Raw genomic sequence first — 23,452 nt, 5'->3', positions numbered from 1 at the left:
GTGCAAAAACCTTGAAAAACACAAACATTTACTGAAATCTGCGTTTATAAAGTGAAAAACAATGCTGAAACCCAACTCAGTGTGCTGCTGTGTGTTAGCAATTTGCGTCACTGTTCTAAGATCTGTAGGCAGTATATTTTGCATTAGCAGCCTGAATTTCTGTCACTGTAGCTAAAACACTCTTGGTTTTGTGGTTCTCAGATCTGGTATTCTATTACAAAAGCTGGTTTTAGCCCAGACGTTTATCACTTCAGCCCCGTCAAAAATCTTCAGCAACTTTAAAAGCAAATGTTTAGTGGTTTGTTTTTTTTTTTTAATGAAATATCTGATTTCTCACATATAGTTTCAAGTTATATACTCAGGTTTGTTTCTTTTGATCAAGAAACAAAATTCTCACAAAACCCATGAAGCTACAAACATTTACATCAAAATGAAAATAGCAAGCAAACACACTGCTTTTTTGAGAACAGATTATTGTAAAAAAATAGCTTTTTTTCTGGTGATACTAGTTTATAAAGAAATACAAAGTTTTCAGATGGCCTTTCAGGCTTTGCTTGTTCAACTTCATTACAGAAACCTGTGGAAAATACTTAAAAAGCAATTGCCTACATACATAGCTTTAGTACTGTGTTTACGTGAAAGAAAAAAGAACAAACAATAAATAGTAAAATAACACACCCAGCTCAAAACCAAAGGGAGCTTTACCATATTGAATAAAATTTGCAAATAATTTTTAAGTGGATATGATCCTAAATCTGCTTCTTAACAAAGTCTGAAGTGCTTTTGCATGAGTTTCTACTGAAGTATTTCCTTTCAACTCTGTCCTTCTTTTCATTAAACACAAAAGAGAGTGGACACTTATTAACACCTAGGTTGTTTATTCCAACACTTAAATAATGTACTTGCCTCATAGTTTAATTTCAAACACTGGAAAATAATTTTGTTGGGAAAATGCTGCATTTAAAACTCAGTTCTAAGATTACATAAATTTTTGGTAATAGCAAGATACAGAAATATTTTGTAACTCTAGGCTAATATGAATTTTATGTCAGCTGCAGTTAGCCCACAGCTTAAGCTTCTGATGGGGTACTCTCAGTAGGGCTCTATCCAACAACTCCACATACTCTAATTCTTATTATGTAAGCAAATCCCAAGTTACTGGCAGTCACAGAGTTCAAGGACAAAAGGAAAAAATCAGAACATGCAGTACCATTTGCATATTTGAGGCTAATACATTTCATGCACTTAATCAAGTAACTCAAGATAATCTGTTTTATCCAGAGAAAGGACAGAAGTAACGGATTTTACCACAGTCTGTTCTCAGGCAGATTTCAGAAACCTTCTCTGACTCCAAATCTCCTGGCTGAAGTGCAGTGAAGGCTTTGCCCCTGTCAATCAGCACAAAGAATATGCCATGTCAGTGGTCAGCCTGTGCCCTGCTCCTTCCTATGGATGCCTACCAGATAGTCCTTGTCATCATCCCTGATAACTCATCTGGGGGAGAATCATCATCTGCACTGAAAGGGTGTTGCTATCCTGGAAGCTGCTCGTTGTCTCAGCAGTTCTGAGTCAGCGATAGTCTCCTCTCTGTAAACATTACTTTCATTACTCACCACTTGCTACCTACTGGTTTCTACCTAACCAGGCTTTATGTACAAAGAGCTCTAAGCCATGGTGTGACCCAAACTACCACATATGATTACTGGCTTCCCACCTCCATTTACCTCCATGATAATTTTTGGCCCGTGTGATTTTGTTTTCTCTTTCATTTTCAACATTTAACCAGACAGAAGTAAATGCAGTCAGTACTGCTCTCTCCAGAGATTTTTTGAGAACACCTGTAAGAAACCTTACAGTCTTTGGAGATTTTACAGTCTTTGTGCGTTTTTCTGAACTTAACATCATTAATGTAACTCAAAACTTCAAGAACTGTTACAAATAGATAATGCTTTGGGATTTAAAGTGGTCCCTATAGCTTAAGAAGAGCTTTAGTATTCTTTTCCAATTTGGATTTGTTATAGCTTAACAAAATCAAACTAAGAAACAACTGATGCAATCTAAATTTCAGCTATTCTGCATTAGATCCTTTGACCTATTCTTATCCAGCAAAGCCTGATTCTGCCAAAAAAAAAAAAAAAAAAAAAAAAAAAAATTGGCTTGTCTGTGTTCTTACACTGAACTCAAAAGAACTACACCTACATCTAATGCTTCTGCCTGCTAGATCATGTCCAATTTTTGTGGGAGCTGAGAGGATTAGAGAATGTAATACAGAAACAACAATGTACATTTGAAACCACTCAAGGACATGGACAAGATGAAACTTTTCTAGTACTAAGCCCCCTTAAAAGCTTGTGAAGAGCCATTTTTTTCTACTAAAAAAGTCCTAAATATACTTAAATTAAGAAGCAAATCAGTTATTTCCCATAAAAATATCCAGTGTAAAATTTTAAGAACAGCTAAAAATCTTCAGAATAGAATGATTTTTCATTTTATTTTTCTCTATAAATAGAACAAGATCAGCCCTCAGAGCTAGCCTGTAAGATTCACTATGATATATCTTTTTTCAAAGAACAATACAGTTGTTTAAATATACATTCTTCTCATCAAATTTCTTTTTGAATTCTGGTCAGTTGTAAAGTGTCAGAGTATTTTTAAGCTTTAGAGATTCAGGATTATGTAAGTGAATAGTTTTCTAGCAGAAAGCATACTTGTAAATCAGTATTATTTCAGAACATCTCCAGGGGATCTCTATCTTCAGGTTGGACTGGACTTTTGAACAAACTGCACTTTCTGCAAAAAAAAAAATGCCTGCAATCTTTATCTTTTGCTGGCATAGTGGATTGCTGTATCATGCACTTTGCCTGTGGCATTCTTCAACTAGCTACACAAAGATACAGCCTCTGCTTGACTGTAAAATCAACACAGAGAAACAGAGTCTACATATTTTTGACTCTGCCTTCTATTTTAGGCAACATGGAAGAGAGCTTCAGTGCAAGTCATGCCACTCGATTTCAGCTGATGCATTACAGGGCAAGATATCTGCTTCACAAAATTCCCCAGCATGTTTGCATTAACAGATTCTCTAAAGAAAAAAAAAAAAAAAACAAACCAAGAAAGCACGACCAACTTATTGAGACAAATCCCTTCAGCACAGCTGGGGACCAAGACAGCAGGGAAACAAAAGGCGGAGAGGGGCACACGCGTCATCTGCCCCACAGGGAACGCTCGCTTGGCAGGCCTGTGGCTGCTGCCCTGCATTGTGTTTGTGTCCCAGCTACTGGGAAACGCTCACGCTGGCTTTGGGCTGCACCAAAGCCAGGACTAACCCTTACTGGGAAACGCTCATGAGGGTTTTGGGCCCCACCAAAGCCAGGACTAACCCTTCTCAGGAAACACTCATGCTTTACTGGGAAACACTCATGCGGGCTCTGGCCCCACCAAAGACAGGACCAACCCTTCTCGGGAAATGCTCACGCGGGCTTTGGGCCCCATCAAAGCCAGGACTGTCTTACTGGGAAATGCTCATATGGCCTTCGGGCCCCACCAAAGCCAGGACTAACCCTTACGCTGCTCTGCAGCTGAGCAGGACTGCACTGCCAGATCAGCAGCCCGGCCTGCCAGCCAGGGTACCTGGGCCTGGGTCTCACAGCGCTTGGAAAGACAGCCTCCCACCAAGCTAAACATGGGAGGCTTCCCAGGGAGAAAGAACCGAGGGGACCAGAAGGAGTTTGTAATCCACCAATGCTTTATCAAACCTGATGAAACTGTTCTTAGCATGACACTGATTTACTAAAATGTTTCTTGCTTCAGCTTAACCTACACTAGTGACAATAGCAGGAGGATGTGAGTTGCAAGCAAAAGTCCATAACTAACTCATTAAAATCATGGAGCTGAAATACAGAAATGAATAAACGGCAACAAACTCCTTAATTTGTTGATTTAATCTCTTTTAATTTTTCCCATGAGGCAGCTAATAGGGGAGTTAATGAGCTGCCAGTCATCAGTCATTGGACATTGACTGCTCCACATTCAAGAGGCTGATTAAATAATACAGGTGCTTATTTTATTCTGGCAGCACAACAGGATTGAGATTATTAGTTAGGAAAGAGATCAGACATTTTGAGCAAGGGAGAGGCAATCATTCTAGTTATACCAGTCTGAAGCTATTCTCATAAAACAATATATTAACTTTTTCCTTATTTGGATTAGAACAGAGGAAAACACCTAAAGTATGGTATGAGGTATAAACCAAAATAGGGCACAGGATTTTAACATGCAGAATGACTCCAGCTCTGACCTCTAGGGGTTCAGCTCAGGTAATGGACATCCACTTTCAAAAAAAACTTCTCTCTACAGACAGTGATTGTTACAATAAGCTTCAGCCTACTCATAAACTACAGATGACAACCCATGGGGAAAAAATGTTAATATTTTGTAGTAGGGGGTAATTTTCTTCTCATCTTTTCTGGTGATGCTAAACAGTTAAGTCAGTTTATATGGTCCAGCTCTTTGACTAATTTCAGCAGTCCTGACCAATAAACTCCAGGTATTTCTACTTCTCTTAGCATAATTTACAGTGCTCCCATAAATCATCAATGAATCAGTTCAAGGAACAAAAACTAATCACTTTCCTTTTCGTAGAGCTATTTATTTTTGTTGGTTTTTTATCTCCTTGAACAGATCAGATGAGTATCAGTCAAAGAACAAGGGAGAAAGTGGAAATGGTTTGAACTCTTATGCAATAACACTTAAATCCAATCTGTTTAAAGCACTTTGTTTCAAGCAAACACAAAGGATAATACCTGTGAAGTTTTCGTCTGGCTATCAGGATGTAGCCAAGAGGTAAAATGTTAAAGCCAATGAAAAACTAGTTTTTTACTTCCTGCTATAAAAGTATTAATAAATTATGCCTGTTCAAATAGATAATTGTTTGTTTATATCCATTAAGGTTGTCCCTACATAGTTAAGTGACCTGTTAGACCTAGTAAGCAGCAGTCTCTTGACCGCAGTGAGCTGAAAAGAAAAACAAGAGTGGAAATACAGTAAAAACATCTTTTCAGGTACTCATGACTATTGGTTATTACCTGCAACAATAATCCCTTATGGCTCTTTGAATGAAAAGAGTTGATGCTGTAAATCCTAGTACAACTGTGAAGACATAACCAGATTTCCATGGACTTACTAGGCAAGAGTTGTAAAAAGGGTACATCACAAAGTCAAAGAGCTTCTAAACTTGGCTGACCTTCCGCTCAGCTACCTGAATCACAGGGAACAGTCACACACTTCTCACGAGCTGGGAACACTTAGATGTTATTTGAAGGAATCAGAGAGAGATTTTGCAGAGAGGATTAAAATCAACTAAAGACATAAAGAGCAACTTTTCTCAGGTAGCAGTAAGGATTCCCATGCAATGGGATAACAAGACCAAAGCTGGATAAGAAAAAAATTTGGGAACATGGTGTTGATTCTTAAGCTGTGGCTATTGGGTCTTCCCATAGTCAGAAAAAGAAAGTTTTAAGGTCAGGTGGAAAAAATTATCAGGGGGGACAAAGTCCTACAGACACAGCAAAAATTATCTTCTATTTGTAGATCTAGTCCATACGCTCTAGACTACCTGTCTTTGGATGCACAGCCCACACAAAGCTGGGACTCCTCATATATAGAAAGTGAAAATTTCAGGTTTGTGTTGAGCACTATCCACTACCAGTGGTCAGAACCAAGGCAGCAGCCTCCCAGTAACAGGGTAGCAATCCTCAACTCAGACATTGTTTACGCAAGGAATGCAGGTTACAGTGACCTCTCTTCCAAGTGCTAGGGGTTTCATTCTTCAACACAATGATGAACACCAATACAGCTGTTTATCTGAGCCTGCACTGCAGGGACAGGAAAAGGGAGGAAAAAGTGCTACGTTCCTCCTCCTCCTGGAGCATTTCAGGATTCTAGTCTGAACTTGCAAATAAATTTTTACATGACTCAGGAAACAGCAAGCAGGTGTTCACCATTTCTTTGCTTCCAGGATCCGCTCAGTGGCATTGGAGAAAGGCCGGAGAAGGGTTTGGAACACATATCCTATCAGAACCAGCTGTGGGAGCTGGTGGTGTTCAGCCTGGAGAAGAGGAGGCCCAGGGGAGACCTTATTTCTCTCTACAGCTGCCTGAAAGGAGGGTGTAATCCAGGCAGGGGTTGGCATCTTCAACCAGGAAATTGCTGACAGATCAAGAGAACATAGTCTAAAGCTGTTCCAGATGAGGTTTAGGTTGAGTGTTACAAAGAAATTCTTTACAGAAATGTGATTAGATATTAGAATGGACTGCCCGGGAACATGGTGGTGCCACCATCCATGCAGGTGTTTAGAAAGTCCAAATATGGCACTCAGTGCCAAGGTCTGGTTGACACGGTGGTGCTGGGTCATAGGCTGAACTCTGTCACAAGATGAGAGGGAGCTTCAGATAAGCCCTGCCTTACCTTCAGATTTCTGGCAACCACTTAAATTTAAGAAATCACTCTGGTACACAAGTTCTAGGTATAGCAAATCAGGTCTATTTACAAAATAAATTATTTATTAAACAGACCGTAGATATCAGACAAAAGATCTTAATCATAGTTACTTACTGCAAAGTATAAAATTAAAAGAACTACTAATAGATTACAGCATAACATAAAAGAGCGCACAGAATTAAGGTGGCACCTATATTATAGCTAGAAAAAGAAAGAGCATTGATTAGGGGTGAATTGAATAGTATTGATTAATGTAACTTACCACCAAAAGACCAATAATGTACACAGATTCCTTTACTCAGCCTCCAGAGGAGTAACTGCTCAGGCGAGAAACTCCACACATTTCCAGGGAATGTGTAGAATGTTTCTGCTTTGTTAAAGTTTTGGTGTAGCTTTTATAGTTTGGAAAGTGAGTTGTCTGTCGGTCAGAAATCCAACTTATCTTTCAGATCTCTTCTGACAGTAAGATATTTATTGGCATTTGGCAGATGCCAGATCACTGTTAACCCCATGGTGCCAGAATACCTCACTACAAGACAGTTTGTCCTGTTTGAGTTAACAAACAAGAGATAAGTTCTTGTTGTGGGGACAAGATGTCCTGCTACAGACTCGATTATCTATGATGTCTTTTCCAACCTAATTGATTCTGTGATTCTGTGACAGTGAACGGTGCATTTTGGTGTACACTGATCTGTCAGTCGGTATACTGTGCAGGACCATGTTTCAACATTTTGGCACTGGACCACTCAGAGTTGTATTTTGGGATGCTGTGGAATGGAACTCAAACCTGAGTTCTGCATGGGAGGAACAGCTGTTAACAGATGTAAAGAAGTGAGATTCTTTGGCAGGGCTGCAACTTGAAGCGGCGCTTTCCCTGTTCTTTTATAGATTCAGCTTTGAAGAAGGAAAACAAAGATCATGACAAGTTTGTTTCATTTAGGAAAGAATATTTTTCCAAATATTCAAACAGCATAATATTAGATTCTAGAAAATACAGGCTCAAGACCTTCTGTTTCTTGATTCAGATCAAGAACCTGAATGCAAGTCTTCTCTTCCTTAACTACAGAGCTCCTGGCTTTGCTGAAATAGTTCTCTCCACGTTTTTATAAGAAAACTTATCCTGTTCTGATGGTGCTTTAATTAATTTTATATCTCATACATGAACACTTGAATGGGAGGTCCTCTGAAATATCCTGATCCTGCTTCTTTGAAAACAATTTAAGTAAGTTGCTTTGTCAAAGTTTTGCCTTCAACAATTCTGTACTGCCCTGAAAAAATACTTTTGTACTGTCCCTTCAGTTCACAAAAAGAAAAATGAAAGCACTCCTCATTATTCATTAGCCATCTTCCAAAACCCTTCTGGTTGTTCCATCCCTCAGACTTAGACTACCCAATTTTTATCAGGAATAAAAATCTCTGAGACACATCCATTTCTATGTCCCAGGCTTTGTGGATTGCTTTCCTTTGCAGCAATTTCTCAAACCCACTTGAACATAATTTTTAAAAATACCTTTTTTAAAGATAATATCTTTTTAAAATTTCTTTCCGTGTTCCTCCCAGATGTTCACAACAATGCTTGTCCGACTTTCACAATACGCTGTGACTTTAATGCATCTCTGGGCCCCATCTCTAGCTTGTCTCACACCTAACAACCTTACATAGGAATCCAGCTCTTCTTGAGATGCAAAGAGTCCATTACAGTTAATTTTCTACAACATAGCAGCAAAACAACCAGTGCTTCCTAAATTAAAATAAATTTTCCTCCTTACATGACTCCTTGCCTGTAACAGAATGCACTGCAGAAATGAAGTCAGACACAGCTAATTACGTATGTCCACTCTTTGTCTACCTCTCTTTACAGGACCTGCCTCATGGGCTCCAGTAAAAATAGGCATGATTAGATTAAAAAGTTCAGGGATCCCCTGATCATCTCTCAAACCCCATCCAATGCCATTAGTACTGAGTTACAGACAAGCCTCAACTTCTGTATCTCAACTCAGCCTGTTCAAACTATTCCTCCTTGAAGAGTTATTACACATTAAATGAGCCAGAGAGCAAAATGCTGAACATAGTACAGCAGCAGAAATATTCAACTGTAATATTTGACAGCCAAGGTCCTTGCTACTGTTAACAGTGTATTTATGAGGAGTGGAACTACTAACAGAAGAAATGAAACAATTTAATTTTCATTAATATTAGGTATTAACACCTGTTAACTGCTTGGTGATGTGAAGTGAAATGATTCCAGAATAGCTATTCATATTTCTTTCAAATTGGAAAAAAATGATATCATAGTACCTTTATTCTGGTGGATAAGAGAAATCAACTGAAATATAAATTATTAAAGATATAGGTTAAATTTGAAAGAAAGAAAGGACCTGGAGGTGAATCTCTAAAAATCCATGAGAATGAATGCCCTAGTTTCTCAATTACTTTGGTTAAAATTTCTGGTTAAAAATTATATTAAGAGCCACAAGGACAAGAACAAAGAATCATGGAAGTTTGTTTTAAAAAGAAGAGTTCAATCTTAGAAGAATTATAAAATCGTTTAAATAGGCCTCTATGCTTTTTATAAAAAAATCAAAATAACTGGTAACTGAATTCAGAATTTGTTTATCAAACAAAATACTAACACACTAATTCAATAGCTGCACTATCCCCTTCATGCGTTTTATGGGGTCAAGTGATGCTTTCAAAAGACCTGAGTGTCATAAAACACCATCTGCTTTAAAAGCACCTCTTTACTGATCAGCTTCATCCCTGAGTTAGACTGTTGTTGTGAAATAATATTCAGATTTTTTGTGTCTGAAACACAAAATATTTCTGGCCTGTCTACCTGTCAGTATGAGTGCCATTCACATATAAACCAGCTAGTTCTGAATCAATTCATTTGACCATTTAAATCAGTATTACTGCATTAATATAACTGTCCACAGGGGCTAATATATGCTGGTTTTTAGCGTTGTGTAATGTAGCCAATTCCTCTTACAGTTTTAGTTAATGAAAGACTCTTTTCCACAATTTCTTCCAAAAACTGTTGTGTAACATCACTGTGTACTGTAAATAGCTTCCCACTTCCATCTGCTATCTGCTCTAAACTGCTCTGGTTTGCAAAGTTTTTGTTTTACAGTTCTTCAGGATAAAACCTAGTTGTAATTTCTTCTGAACTATGGCTACCAGTAGCAGTGGCACATAAATATTATACTGTAAATACATTCTTACTAATTAAACAGAGTCTAAAAGAGTGCCTAAAAATTCATTTTAATGAAAACATTTTGTAACAGATTGGCCATCATGAGACTCTTGAATTCAATGGGATACACCTTACTAATCAGCTGAGCTGAGTACCTCCTTTCTCAGTATTCTGAAAGGATACACTGCCCCACAAATGTGATACAGTAACAATCATTCTAGACTTAAATTTTGCTTGTGATTACAGTGACAAGAACATATCAAAATCATAAACTAGAGGATGTCATGGTTGATTCATAGTACAGATAATGTACTAAGAAAACAAAAAGAAACACACAAAAAAAGATTTTTACCCATACCAGTCACTGCCACAGTTTCCAACAAAGACAAGCCAAGACAATTTAAATGTTGCCAGGTAATTCTGAAATATGATTGCACTGGGTTTGTGTGGCAAGAGTTTGGTAGCAGAGTGGCTACAGGGGGTGCTCTGTAAGCAGCTGCCAGGAAATTTCCCCATGTCCAACAAAGCCGATGCCAGATGGATACAGGGTGAACCCACTCCTGGCCACAGGTGAGTGCAGGGTCAGTGATGGCAGCAGCACCTCTGGGAAAATGTATTTATGAAGAGGGAACAAAAACCGCAGCACCTCCAGCCAGAGAGAGGAATGAGACCATGTGAGAGCAACAACTCTGCAGGCGTACAGAGGACAGTGAATGGTGAGGCAGCTGCTCCTGCAGCCCTGGAGGAGCCCACACCGAGCAGGGGGATGTGCCTGAAGGAGGCTGTGAGCCTGTGGGAAACCTGAGCTGGAGCAGGCTCCTGGCAGGACCTGTGGCCTGTGGAGAGCAGAGCATTCCCCACTGGAGCAGGCTCCTGGCAGGACCTGTGACCCCACAAGGGGCCCACAGTGGAGCAGCCTGTTCCTGAGGGAATGCACCCTGGGGAGGAGACCCAGACTGGAGCAGTTTGTGGAGAACTGCAACCCATGGGAAGTACTAACATTAGGGAAGCTCAAGGAGGACTGCCTCCCATGGGAGAAAGAAAGAAGGAGCAGCAGAGAAAATGTGTGATGAGCTGACTACAACCTCCATCCCTTGTTTCCCTGTATCACTTGGGTGAAGACAGAGAAATAAAGAGTAGAGTTGAACCTAAGAAGCAGAATGAAATAGGGAATTTTTTTTTTAGATTTGTTTTTTTATTATTATTCTCATTTTTCTACTCTCATGCTATCAAGCAATAAATTAATTTACCTGAACTGCTCGTGATGCTAGCTGATGAATGATTCTCTCAGTTTTTATCTTGACCCATGAGCCTGCTGTTATTTTCTCTCTGCCGCTACCCAGCTGAGGAACATGGCTTAGGTGGGCACCTAGCAGCCAGCCAAGGTCAACCCACCACATCAGAGACAGCACAGGAAATCAGTTTTACAGTTATATTTCCACACAACATGCTACTTAGATATCATTATTACTGTACAGTTTCTACCACCAGAGTCTCTAGATGTAATTGCTTTGCTGGGTACAGTACAAACATCAAAGATATTTGTACATCCCTTTTCAAAGAATGTGAAACCTAACAATCTCATGCATAAAAACTTCTCAGTAATTCAGACTAGAAGAAGTTTCAGGAGGTCATCTAGACCCCAAGAGCACCAAGGAGGGATCAACAATGCCAATATAATTCCTTAGATTTGCTTCATCTACCCAATTAGGGGAATTCTGAAACGTCCTTAGACAATGTAGACTACTGCTGTAATATTTATATTAATGAAATGTTCTTAATATCTATTCTATATCTTGCGTGTTACAATTTAACCCAAGTACTTCTTTTGCAGCCTAAAAGCAAGAGAACAACAGACTGCTTCTGTCTCTCTGCAGAGCTAAGAGACTACTTTGAACACTTTAAATATATCTTCTCTTCATATTTAAATGTAGCAGTCTCGATTAATTTTCTCATATGCCACAGTCTCCAGATCTCTAACTCTTCTTATTCTGCTGCAGACTCCCCATCTATCTTTTTTAAAGCACTGTGCCTCTGAAATACAAAGTATTTTAGCTGAGGCCTTGAAAATATTGAAGGGAATAAGAGAAACACTTTGCACAACTCTCTCAACCACACTTCCATTTGTAAATTCTGGTATGGTATTTACTTTTTGCACAGCAGGATGACATTATTTACTCCAGTTCTTCTTTTGTACTGTTAAATCCCTCATTTATACCTGTTAAGATTTGATTATTAAAATTATTAGAGAGGACCCTCTGCCCAAATTAAGGTGCAAATGAGACCATATTCTGAAGTCAACAGTACAGCTTTTATTAAACAGTAAATGTCAGGGAGACAGAGAGAGAAAATGGGGAAAAAAAGGAGGAGGGGGAGAAAGACAATAACAGAGAAACAGATCAAGTAGAAAAAAATATCACCACTCCACTGGTCCCACTGGCCCTCTTCTCCTGGTCCTCTCAGTGGTCGCAGTCTTGTGCAGGAGATGGCTGCAGACTGTATCCATCACATGGTGGAGGGAAAGAACCCAGAAAACACCAGGTCCATGGCTTTTATATTACGCTGAGGCTATGTGGAAACGCCCCCCGTACCTCCCCTGGATGATGTAACTCTGGATCACGGGACATTTCATGAGTCTTTGGCATCTTCTAAAATGTTGCAGCTGTCTCTCACCATTGCAGTTGACTCAGTTATGGCCCACAACAGCCCATCAGCCAAGACGAGCATCTTCAGCCTACATGTGGCTGTCCGGGTACTTTGAAGAGGAGTTTTCACAGCTGAATATTTGTTAAGGGAGCATGATAAGAAGGACTTGTCACCCTCTCAGGATTTGTCTTTTATCAGCCTCTTGCATTATCTGGGAACCCAGCTTGCAGCCCCAACCATGCACACCCTTCTGTGCATTACTAGCAAAGCAATCAACCAATTGTTTGAGTTGTTAGCACCAACAGTCCGGTCTCTTACAGCACCTGCATCATTTGAGACAATAAACACTAGCAATCCAGTCTCTCACAATACCAACTTCCTTTCTGAACCCTTGTTACCTCAGTCCTGTATTTGTGCAGTTGTGTATCTGTTTCAGAGCAGCACCTCAGTCTTATTTCTACTAAGCAAGGTTTTATTTATCAGAAACCATACAGCAAGCATAATATAAAAATAACTTTTTTCTCTTCTTCTTCTTCTCCACTAAGCTGAAGTCCGTCTCCTTTCACCACTACCTAATACAATGGTAAAATGCTATCCATGTCACTAATGACATATAGATTAGTTGCCACACCAAGGAGCTTTGCTACGCCAAGCCCTTTTCTCAGACAGTGCCCCCCTGATAACCAGTTGTAAATAATTTTCCAAGGACTGGACATCCTACACAGTGGTTTCATATAGACTATGGATTTTTATCTAATTTACGAAAATTTCAAGGAATTGTCTTGAAAGCCTGACCAAAGTGCAGATATTTGGCATCACTACTGCTCTTCTGTCCTTGAATCTTGTTACCTTCTTTAGAAGGAAACCAGAGCACTTTGGTTTTCAGAATATTTCATTTCAGTGGGAACCTGTGTTGCCGTTATTTATCTCCATGCTGCATGTAATGGATTTACTTCACTTTATAATCAAGTGACCAACACAGAGATGGTACAGCTAAAAAAAGATCTGTTAAAAATCTGCACAGAAGACAGTAATTGCTAACAGGCTACACAAACTGCTGACCATGTCTTCTGTTGTCTAAAGAAAACATTTTGCATCCCTTTTCCCCTTGCTTTTTTTAGATTCTAGGGTCAAGACAGGTAGGACAGGGCAGGTGCTGTGCCTGCCTTCTTCTACTGAAGGTCCAGTCCCTTATGGTGACATGTAAATATTACTAAAATATATACAGTAAGGTGTGCGTAAGTATTTATAAATGCATGGACTTTATAAATTAATTTATACTTGCAAAATTTACATATTACTCAATAAGAGGTATCAATAATAAAGTTTAAATATAAATAGGAAAAAAAAAAAAGAGAAGAAAAAACAGATACGCAACCGCGTGTTAACACAACTCATGAAACCCCAACAACACTACTACAACACTGTACAGTGTTACTTGGTCAGCTTGGTCAGTCATTGGATTCTGTGCTGTGCTGCAAGATACAGACAACGCTGCCTTCTAAAATGGAAAACCAGAACAGAAATTCAACTTTACAGGAACATGTGCAGGGGTACTAAGAAGAGCTCGCAACGGGTTTTCCTCAAAAAACAAAACAAAACAAAACCAAAAAAAAAAAACAAAAAAAACAAAAAAACCCCACCACAACAACAACAAAAAAACCCCATTGGTTAAATGCCAGATGTGATGAAATTTCTGAAACAAACCTAAATTACCCAGTATGACAATGACAAAGGCAGGGGATTACACTTACCCAAAGGCTTCCCCTGAACATGGTGCAGCAGTAAACATGGGTCCTGTTCAGACAAAAGATGGACTCCCAGCTTTCAGATCACCTATACCTTACTTAGCAGACTGGATTTATAAACTCAAGATGACTCCTAACCTATCATCCATGGCTGAACGAGCTCAACACATAATTTATCAGGCTCACTCTTCAACAAGTTTGCAGCTAGGATCCAGCACAGCTGTTCAGACCTACATAAATTTTCCCCTCTAGTCCAGGAGGCAAAATATGTTTCAGCTGACAGTAAAGGCATCTCAAGGAACAAGCTCTTTGGGATGTCTGTTTGCATTGGGGTAACTTCAGACAAATCCAGGATGGGTTTATTATGTTATTTGGAGCAGCCATGAACAAAAAGCAGCCTTGTTAAAATATATCTCCTTTTCCAGGGTTAGAATGGGCCATCTTCCTCTCTATTTCTTGTTTTTTTTCTAGTGTTCAGTAGAGTTTACTATTCATCTAGTTCTGGTGGCTGGAATGCCAGAGCACTACCCACCCTTTTCCTTTAAAGGGTTTGAGAAAGGACAGCCCTTTACGGCTGTGACGTGTCTCTCAATAACCCTAGAGATGTCCTGCTTTGCCAAACTTCAGCTTGGCCAGCTGCTTGGGAGACATACCTGATCACATCTCTGGCCATGTTTTTAGCCATGCTTTTAACATGTGGCTTAGTAATTCCCAAACTCCTTGAGGAAAAATTATATTTTTGAAAAGAAGCTGTAGAATAAAGCTCCTACTCCACTTGCGATGTTTAGTAATTTATGCTCAAGGAGGGGTCCTTTAAATTATTTTGTTACTCCCTTTACTACTTATTCTTTACTATATGGTGGCTTTGTTAAAACCAGAACCTTCCAGGTCATCATATAAAATTCACAACCTCTTTTCCACTGTGAAATAAGACATGCTTGCTTTCATTTGTATTTATTTCAGTGCTTCCTCTATCAATATGAGGTTGGTTTACTGGCACATAAGGCAGTTTGTACTGTGTTGATGCAATGAGCTCATTGCTATTACCATTCTCCAGAACTCACCATATGAATGGGACTAATAAATCTCAAACCAGCTGGTATTCAACAATGTTTTGTGCAGAGGTAGATGGAGATCAAAACCTTCCAGGCATGTCAATGAAAAGGAAAACTGCCACTGGTAACCCCAGGAGAAGTTTCCAAAAACCATGCCAACTTCCTGGCTGTATGACAAATACAAGAATTTCCATCCATTTTAAGATTTGCTTTCCTAGTTGCAGGACTGAAGACCAGATGCACGGCTGGTCAACAGTTAAAGCTCTGTTGTTGAAGCAACTTAGTGTTTATAGATTCCAGCAATATGCATATGGATGAATAATGGACTTGCTGCAAAGAATAATGCCATGTCTTACCCAGCAGCACTATTAATATTATTCCAGCTGTCTGGGTATTGTATTTCTGCTAACCTCACCTCCCACTGGCCTTATGGCTTCCAGGGGCTTTGAACAGCTGTTTGGTAAAGTTCAAACTGGTGTTTTGTGGGGATATTTTGGTGTAAGGTTTGCTGGGGAGCATGATGTGAAAACTGTGGTTTACCATCCTTCTTTTTGTCCCACTCTGGCTCCAACTGCTAAACATTGTGGACTGGAGATGCTTTTATCCAGCTGTTAAATTTCTAGGGCAAGCAACACCCCTTTACAAATATCTGTTTCTTCCCTCATCTTTTTACTGCTGGAAACTTCTTAATTTTGTCCTCAGCAGTGTTCACTTTCTAAAGCTCATTGGATTAGAATGTCCCTTGATACTTGATGACTGTAGTCTATTAAGTAGCACATCTGACCCTTTCTCACAGTTTCAACTAATACCTGTGAACATCTGTTCATAACCACTATCAAATATTTCTTTTCTCCTAAACATCCTCACAGCCTTCTTTTCTGAGTGGAGGTATATTTACTCTAATTTTACACCAATTACCAGACAAGGTTTTCCAATTCCTTGCACAGCTTGGATGTTTCTCACACTTCTGACTCTGGCAAAGTAATGAAGAAGCTGTGGTTATAGTCCTTTATTATAAACTCCAATAACACACCAATGTAGCAAGTGGTAACTGTGTGCTCTAAAACATCCCCATGTCTAGGTTTTGAGCACCGTGTTTAAACAATCTGTGACATTCTACCTCATTACTAATAACAAAGACATGAAAATTATTTTAATTTAACAGCTTGTGTGGAAGCTGATTTAAGAACATCCATTCCCTCCTTGGTCTGTAATTACTGAGGCAGGAAAAATGGTTTTAAAAGCTTCAGCTCCTTGAGAACCCATTCTGCCTTTCAGCCACACAGTCCAGGCACACTTGGATAATATGTTCAACCATTAAAATGAGCTTAATGCTGTTATTGTGCTTAGAATAGCCAACAAATATCTGTTACTTCTAAAGGACTTTTTCACAGACATATGTAAGTCTTGATTTACATGACATGAGACCACCTGTTTTATGTTCAGACAACAGTATTGCTTGTTTCAGAAAAGGCCTTAAACTCCCAAAGCTTCCCAGTTCTCCAGGAACATAGAAAATGTCTTTTGACAGATGCTGCAGTCTACCAACATGCTGCTACTACATGCACACAGAAAAACAAATTAGGCAACATTTAAGTAATGCTCAATAAAACTTTATTTATCAATTGATCACTGGGGTGATTGTGACCTGTCTCCTATTGTCACCATTTCCTTTCTTACAAAGCTGGGGTTTTTGGATGTTTTACTTTTTCTTAATCCTGTGGTTGTAAGCAGGAATATAAACAATTAACAGAAAAATTGTGTCTTTTGTGTATTCAGCCAGGATTGTGTTTTCAGAAACACATCAACATATGGGTAAGGGAATACAGGGAGCATAATCCCGTTTATGGTATTACAAGTACATATTAGAACACTGAGATGTAGACAAGAGTTGTCTCACCTCCCCTTACACAAACTTTTGTTTTCATAATCCCAGCCCACCCATCTTCTCTTGAATGCACATGGTCTTCTAGGAAAGCATTTTGGTATGCAGGTGTCCCTACAAACATGTTCCCATGAAGTTAATTTTTTACTTCTGGCCTTCAACTTTGGCAAGCAATATTAACTATATTTTTCTAGAATAGGAGAAAGCTGTAGGACAGCCCCAAGGTGACCTGGATGGTTTGAAGGTAGAAGAAGAGGGCCTTTTGGTCAGATTCACAGGTCTGGATGACCTGAGGCTGGGTGGCAATCTTCTGGACAGCTTCACAGGCTCACCCTTCTCTCCAATGCACATTCAGATCTTGTCATGTCCCCCCACTTCCTCTGGCATACTCCCACACCATTTAACTGTTCTTTCCTTTTATTTTACTTTCTATTAACATTAAATTTTCACTTAATTTCATTATCTCTTACTAAACAATTTCATACACACTCTTCATAAATAAAATCCTTGTACAGCATAAAGAAGCATAACTATGTATGCACATGCATTTAAACACTTCATACACTTTCACCTGTGTCTTTGTAAAGACAAAAAAATAACACATAGCTGTGTGTATCTATGAGGGCCTTTCATGTACTTCTGTGGCAAAGAAAAAGGCAAAGTTTTCAGCAAGTTCAGAGTTCAGACATCACACTGGGTACGGCCTCAACCATGACAAAATGGTGACTCCTGTGGAGTCACCCAAGGCCTCGTGGATCTGATACATTTCTAGGCTAAGGGGGTTGTAAGGCTGGAATGGGGGGAAGGGCTTCTGGTGACAGTGGTCATGAGACTTGTGAGGGTCAGGTCTTCCAGCAGGAGTTGGAGGAATGGAGCCTGCACCAACTGGCACCAAAGTTGTTCTTTAATTGGGACCAACATCTCCCTTGGTTGTAGCCTTATCTCTTCCTCTCCTCAACTGACTAAATCACAACAGAAATCTACACTGCTGCCACTCAAACAAGGAATGAAGAGAGGTACTGGACATGAAATAACTAGGAAACAGCATATAATAACATACTGTTGTATAATATAGTTTTATATATATATAGGGAGTGAACTTTTAAATACTATTTTAACATACAACAGTAATAATTACAGGGAGTTTGGGGTAATTTTGTGTTACCTATGTTAAGCAGATATCTGATGATTCGAATACAGAGATGACACAAGGCATGTGAGGTAGGGCTTTTCCTGAAGACAAGATTAGGATTATAACTTCAGATGCCCAGACTTTACCACTGAACCTGTTTAGCAAGGTAGTTTAGTTAGCATTCCCATCTAAATAAATAATTTATACACTAATGTTTTAAAGACTAATCTTTATTCTTAAAATACATATCTTCTATTTTTTTTCCATTTTTATTCTGTATTCACAAAATCATGATCCACCTACCTTTCATAATGTAGGTAGAATTTGCCCTATAATCACTGAAGTGAATTGTTCTTTACTTTCTCTTTGCATCATGATTAAGCAAAAGTTACCTTTTTGAAGAAACGCCTACTCTTTTTTGATTGGCTTTGTTGAGCTCCCGTGATTTACCAGCTAATGTTGAGGGGTGAAGAAAGAACAACAGCAGCAATCCAATTTTTGGATGAGGCTGAGAGCAGATGTAGATTTGGCTGCAAGTCGTCTTTGCTTTTCCAAAGACCATCTCCACTTTCGTCCAAGAAAGAAGGGTCACACCATACAGCAGCATCCAAAATGTGCTATTCATCAAACAGATGATCTGTTGTGAATTCTGAACCCTCCATTTTTCATATCATGATTGCCCCTGATTGTTCTTGCTCCAGTTAGAGCTCTGAAAGTTTTCAGAAATTATTGGTGCCAAGTTTATTGACTCTTTTTATGGACCAGTACATACTTGCTCACAGGGAATGTTATGTATCACATGTTCACCAGAAGTGGAAATGTGACAATTTAAAAGCACTGTTAATATGGAATGACTTTGCCCTGAGGGAACAATGAATTTGGAAAGAGAATTGCCATGCCAAAAAGCTTGGGTTACCTCAGGTTGTAAGGGGTTTGAAATTCAGGAGATTAGAAAATTTCTTAAGACAAGGAAAACGAATAATATCAGATGTAAGAAACATGCTGAATGAGATCTTTTCAGAGATCATTATCTGTAAATCTAGAGGGATCATAATGGTAATCTAATCTATTATATACAATGGCAATAGGACTCAACCTGAATGCAATCCTGAACATCAGAGATATTTTAACGCTTATTTTGAACATTCATTCTTTCTCATTTTTAATTCACTAATTTAGAGTGCAGCAGGAAAAGAGAACAACTCTGCCTGCTTAGTCATATGCTGCTGCTAGGTGTGGGGTATGTGCAGTGGAGGAAGGGTCAGGCAGAGCCACAGCTGCACTTGGCAAGTACATGCTGCAAGCAGGGGAATTACCAGTGGCTCTACTGGAAGTTAAAAAGTTTCAGGGCTAAAAAGTGGTTGTAAATATAGCCTGCTAGATATGAAAGTTTTTTAACAAGTAAGTTTTTAGAGGGAATAAAGTTCATGGTAAATAGAACCATTACCAACCTGTATCTATCTATGACAGATAAAGCAAGGTCTCAGAGCAAGGTCATCACCTCTTCAGTGAGACCACACAATACAAAATGTTGGAGGGCCAACATTTAGAAACCTTCCTTCTCTCATTATTTAGCTTGTAAAAAACTGTGCACCCTCGACTTCATAATGTTTAATTAAATAAATCTATAATGATAACTTAGGGTGAGAGTGAGGATTGCAGCATAGGTACAGCTGACAAACGAGTAAATTATATTAAAATATGTGGGCTGACTCTTCAAAAAAATTAAGATCAACCTCAAGGCTGATCAACTAAGTTTAGCTTAACTGCCCATGCAGCCCAAGTACAGACTCACATGACAGATTTTTAATTCAGAGAGCTAAGCTAAGAAGAAATGTGATAGCAATCACAGATAAACAAGAGCGGAGACCAAACAAGGCATCACCCCAAAACTGTAGGAGAACACTCTGGAAAAGTTCAGCGAGAAAGTCTTTGTAAGCAAAGTTGTTAGAGCACTAGATTAGTCCAATTTAAGAGTACAACCAAAAACTCTGGGTATAGGCTGAGCTGTGCTTTGATCTTACCTTGTGAAGCAACCCTACAACCTCTCTGAAAGGCAGTGGTACTGAAGAAATAAATGGGAGACAAAAGTGGTGCTGAAGCCACAGAAAACTCAGGTTTTCAGGGAGGAACATAAAACTTTGATAGAAGGGTATTACATAGCAAGAGTTTGTGACAAAACTCTAAAAAATCCTGCCTGAGGAATGAAAAACATATTGATATGTACAGGTGGGTATGTAAATATATACAAAATACAGAGTTTGTAAATTTGAGTGTCTGGAAATACCAGAGTATTAGTTCCAAACAAGACAAATTGATGGTAGTAGGAACAAAAGCATTTCTAGTCCTGAGTCTGTCATTAACCCATGTCTGATTCTCGAGAAGAAAACCACCTGGGAGGGCAGAGGTTTCAACTCAAATAGTGATACAGCTGAACGAAGTGGCTGAATTCCATTTGCTTCACTGCCGTAAGAATTGTGTGGAAGTCAAACTTCCACAATCTCTAAATGAAGGCCACATATTTCAAAAGCCCCCTTTGTCCCCCATTTCTGATAACTGAACTTCACTTGCTACGGATGATAATTGCAGATGGAGCCATAAACTTAACACATTAAAAAGGTATATTTTACTGAGCAACAAAAAATTACGATAATACAATGTAAACAGCTGAAAAACTTTACAGAAGGGGGTCCCCCCTTTTCCGAAGGGGGTTCCCTCCGAAAAATAAAGATGAAAATTCTGAGACTGACCTATCCTACTCAACTCAGTCCACTGGAAAACCTTCCCTCTGAAAGCATCACACCTTTGACATAAAAATTCAGTCTGGCAGGTTTCCAGGTGAATTTTAACAACAGCAACAACAACAAAATACCAGGATTACCTATCAGTCTTTTTGCTCCTTGCTAACTGCATTTCTCCAGATTTTGTTTCCCTGCACGGTTTGCGTGCTCCAGGCCATGGTGGGGGTTTACGGTGGTCCTTGTGCAGGGCTCTAAGCAGGCTGCACGCTGCCACAGGAGGCTGGCGAGCATCCTCGCTGCAGGCTCGCTGTGGATGCTCGGGGCTGCGAAACGCGCACGTGGTAAATGGCTGCTTTCCCCAGGCGGGCGTGCAAGCATTACTTGTTGCTAAACTTGCTCGCTGCCTGGCCAATCCATCTGCCTGCCTTGGGAGAGTGCCTAGTGCAGCTCGACAAAAGCAAGCCAAGTCTCAGAAGAAAAGACTGATAGCTGCAGCAGAGCGTTTCTGCAGCAGGAATCTTAGGCTGGTAACAGGGACACAGAATCCACACAACTGTCTGGCAGGCTGCTGCGCTCTCTAGAGGGAACTCACAGCAAGGGAAACTGTATTCATTCCCAGGGTATTAATGCATTCCCAGGTGACTGCTGGAATAGTGAAAACATCACAGACGTTGACGGTACAGTGTTTCAGTAAAATGCAGGGAAAATTGGCTAAAAAGATGCTCTTTGGATCAAAGCTCATTGTTTTCTTTACTACTTGCTCATTTACCAGCCTTTCTCTCCATTCTCACTCAGATCCATTTCTCTTCAGCCTTTCACTGCCCGTCTATGCCAATACCAACACATTCGGAAGATAATAACACAAAACAGAATCTGATAACTAGTGAATGTATGTGCAGACACAAGAGAGTGTAACACAGGAAGAATAAAACAATTACTAGGGAACATCAGATGGTGGAAGATATGATGGCAGTTATAGGAGTTCCAGGAGCATGTTTTCATTAATGAATAACAAAAATAAGGTATATTTACTGAGCATAAAATATAAATCAATATAATAAAATACGTTGATATATTATGAAATATTATGCAATTAATACTATCAAGTGGATTAAAAATGCTTTGAAATAATAAACACAGTCCAACTGTCACTTAAAAGAAAAGCATACAGAAGGAGTGGCATCTCTTGTGTCCACAGCTTATATCAGTATTTTGAAAGAGAGATCACTAACTTACAAATAAAAATCCTTTTTTTTCTTTCTTAGAATGTGAGCCACATGATATTTACCATACCATATTAAGCTGAACTGATTTAACCTATTTCTGTAAGTTTCCAATTTCTGCTAACAGAACTACAGTTTACTCTGTCCTTCATACAACACCAAACCCTTTACAGGAAGGTAAACATACAGCAGGAACAGACTTAACTGCAGTACTTACTTTTGCCTGGTAATGAAATGTATGTTGACCCATGCCAGCTCATGAATGCTTCCTGAAAAAGGACTTGAAAATCCAGCGTTTCAAAGTATGTCTCATATATTTAAAGAAGGAAAAAATCCAGAAAGAAAGAGGGGGAAAGACCCAAAAGAAAGATAAACAAAGCAAAAGCCTGTAAGCTCTAGAGCTCTGACTGCAAAATATTCAGCCTGGCAGCTCTGGGAGAAATACAACTCTGTGTACTTGTACATGCTCACCCCATTAGAGGAGGAGTCAGTTTTGCAACACTTATGTTCCTTGCTTCAGGCAAAACAGTGATTCTCTTCAGTGCAAGCAATGTTTGTAGTGTGATGATGGCTGTAAAGGTGAGAGGTGTACTCTGGAGTGTAGGAATGCAGCAGCAGAAAAAGAATAATTGGGAGCATCAGCTACATACTCTACAGGTTGTTGTGATTCTTTTTGAATGCTTATTGCCCATGATTTTTTTTCCTGAGGTAAACCTTATACCCCTTCAACATAAACTGCATCCGTAATAGTTTTTGTGTACCAGTAGTTCATGATTTATATTTTAGAATAGCAGGATTTTTTTTTTTTTTTACAACAGAGTGAAAGGTGTTGGCTTTACATCAAAAAGCTGATTAAACAGAAGGAAAAAAGTATTTTTTGTAGTTTTGAGAACTATTATGCAATAAGGCTGTGAATTTTACTAACATAACTATTCATTAGCCATCTATCTCTACTTAACTAAAACCATTTTTACATATTCATATAAATGCTTTCACTGAATCATATTTTTATCTTCTCTGTATTCAAGCCAGTGAACTGAATATAAAATGAAATGTTTGTATGCATAGTGAAGAGTCCTTTAAAGAAGACTGAACAAGAACTCTCTTTTACATAGTGAAAGGAGATTTCAGGGGTGTGGATGTTAAGTTGTTACTAGAGTCAAGTCTCCCCAATCTAAGTCATCATTGCTCACATCTTGTGACCAAATAGACATTCTGCAGATTATTCAAAACAATTGGTAATCATAGGAACAGTGTCTTGTCAAACATTTGTGTTTTTTGGAAAATGTTTTCAGGTAAGGAGTATGTGCCTTGTGATCTATCCACACAGC

General features: G+C 39.1%; 1 protein-coding gene across 1 annotated transcript in view; it reads right to left on the bottom strand.

The window, feature by feature from the left end:
- The window catches only part of PRLR (prolactin receptor), an 80,738-nt gene extending 58,352 nt beyond the window's left edge, over nt 1-22,386 (bottom strand). The window contains exon 1 of the mRNA XM_041419225.1: nt 22,339-22,386. The gene's annotated coding sequence lies outside the window, so the exon portion shown is untranslated. The remainder of the gene's footprint in view (nt 1-22,338) is intronic.
- Between the last annotated feature and the right edge of the window lie 1,066 nt (nt 22,387-23,452).

This window comes from Onychostruthus taczanowskii, unplaced genomic scaffold (assembly GCF_017590055.1).
Source record: "Onychostruthus taczanowskii isolate IOZ18803 unplaced genomic scaffold, ASM1759005v1 scaffold108, whole genome shotgun sequence".
Lineage (NCBI taxonomy): Eukaryota > Metazoa > Chordata > Aves > Passeriformes > Passeridae > Onychostruthus > Onychostruthus taczanowskii.
Note: the sequence above shows the minus strand (reverse complement) of the source record. Positions and strands in the feature narration are given on the sequence as shown.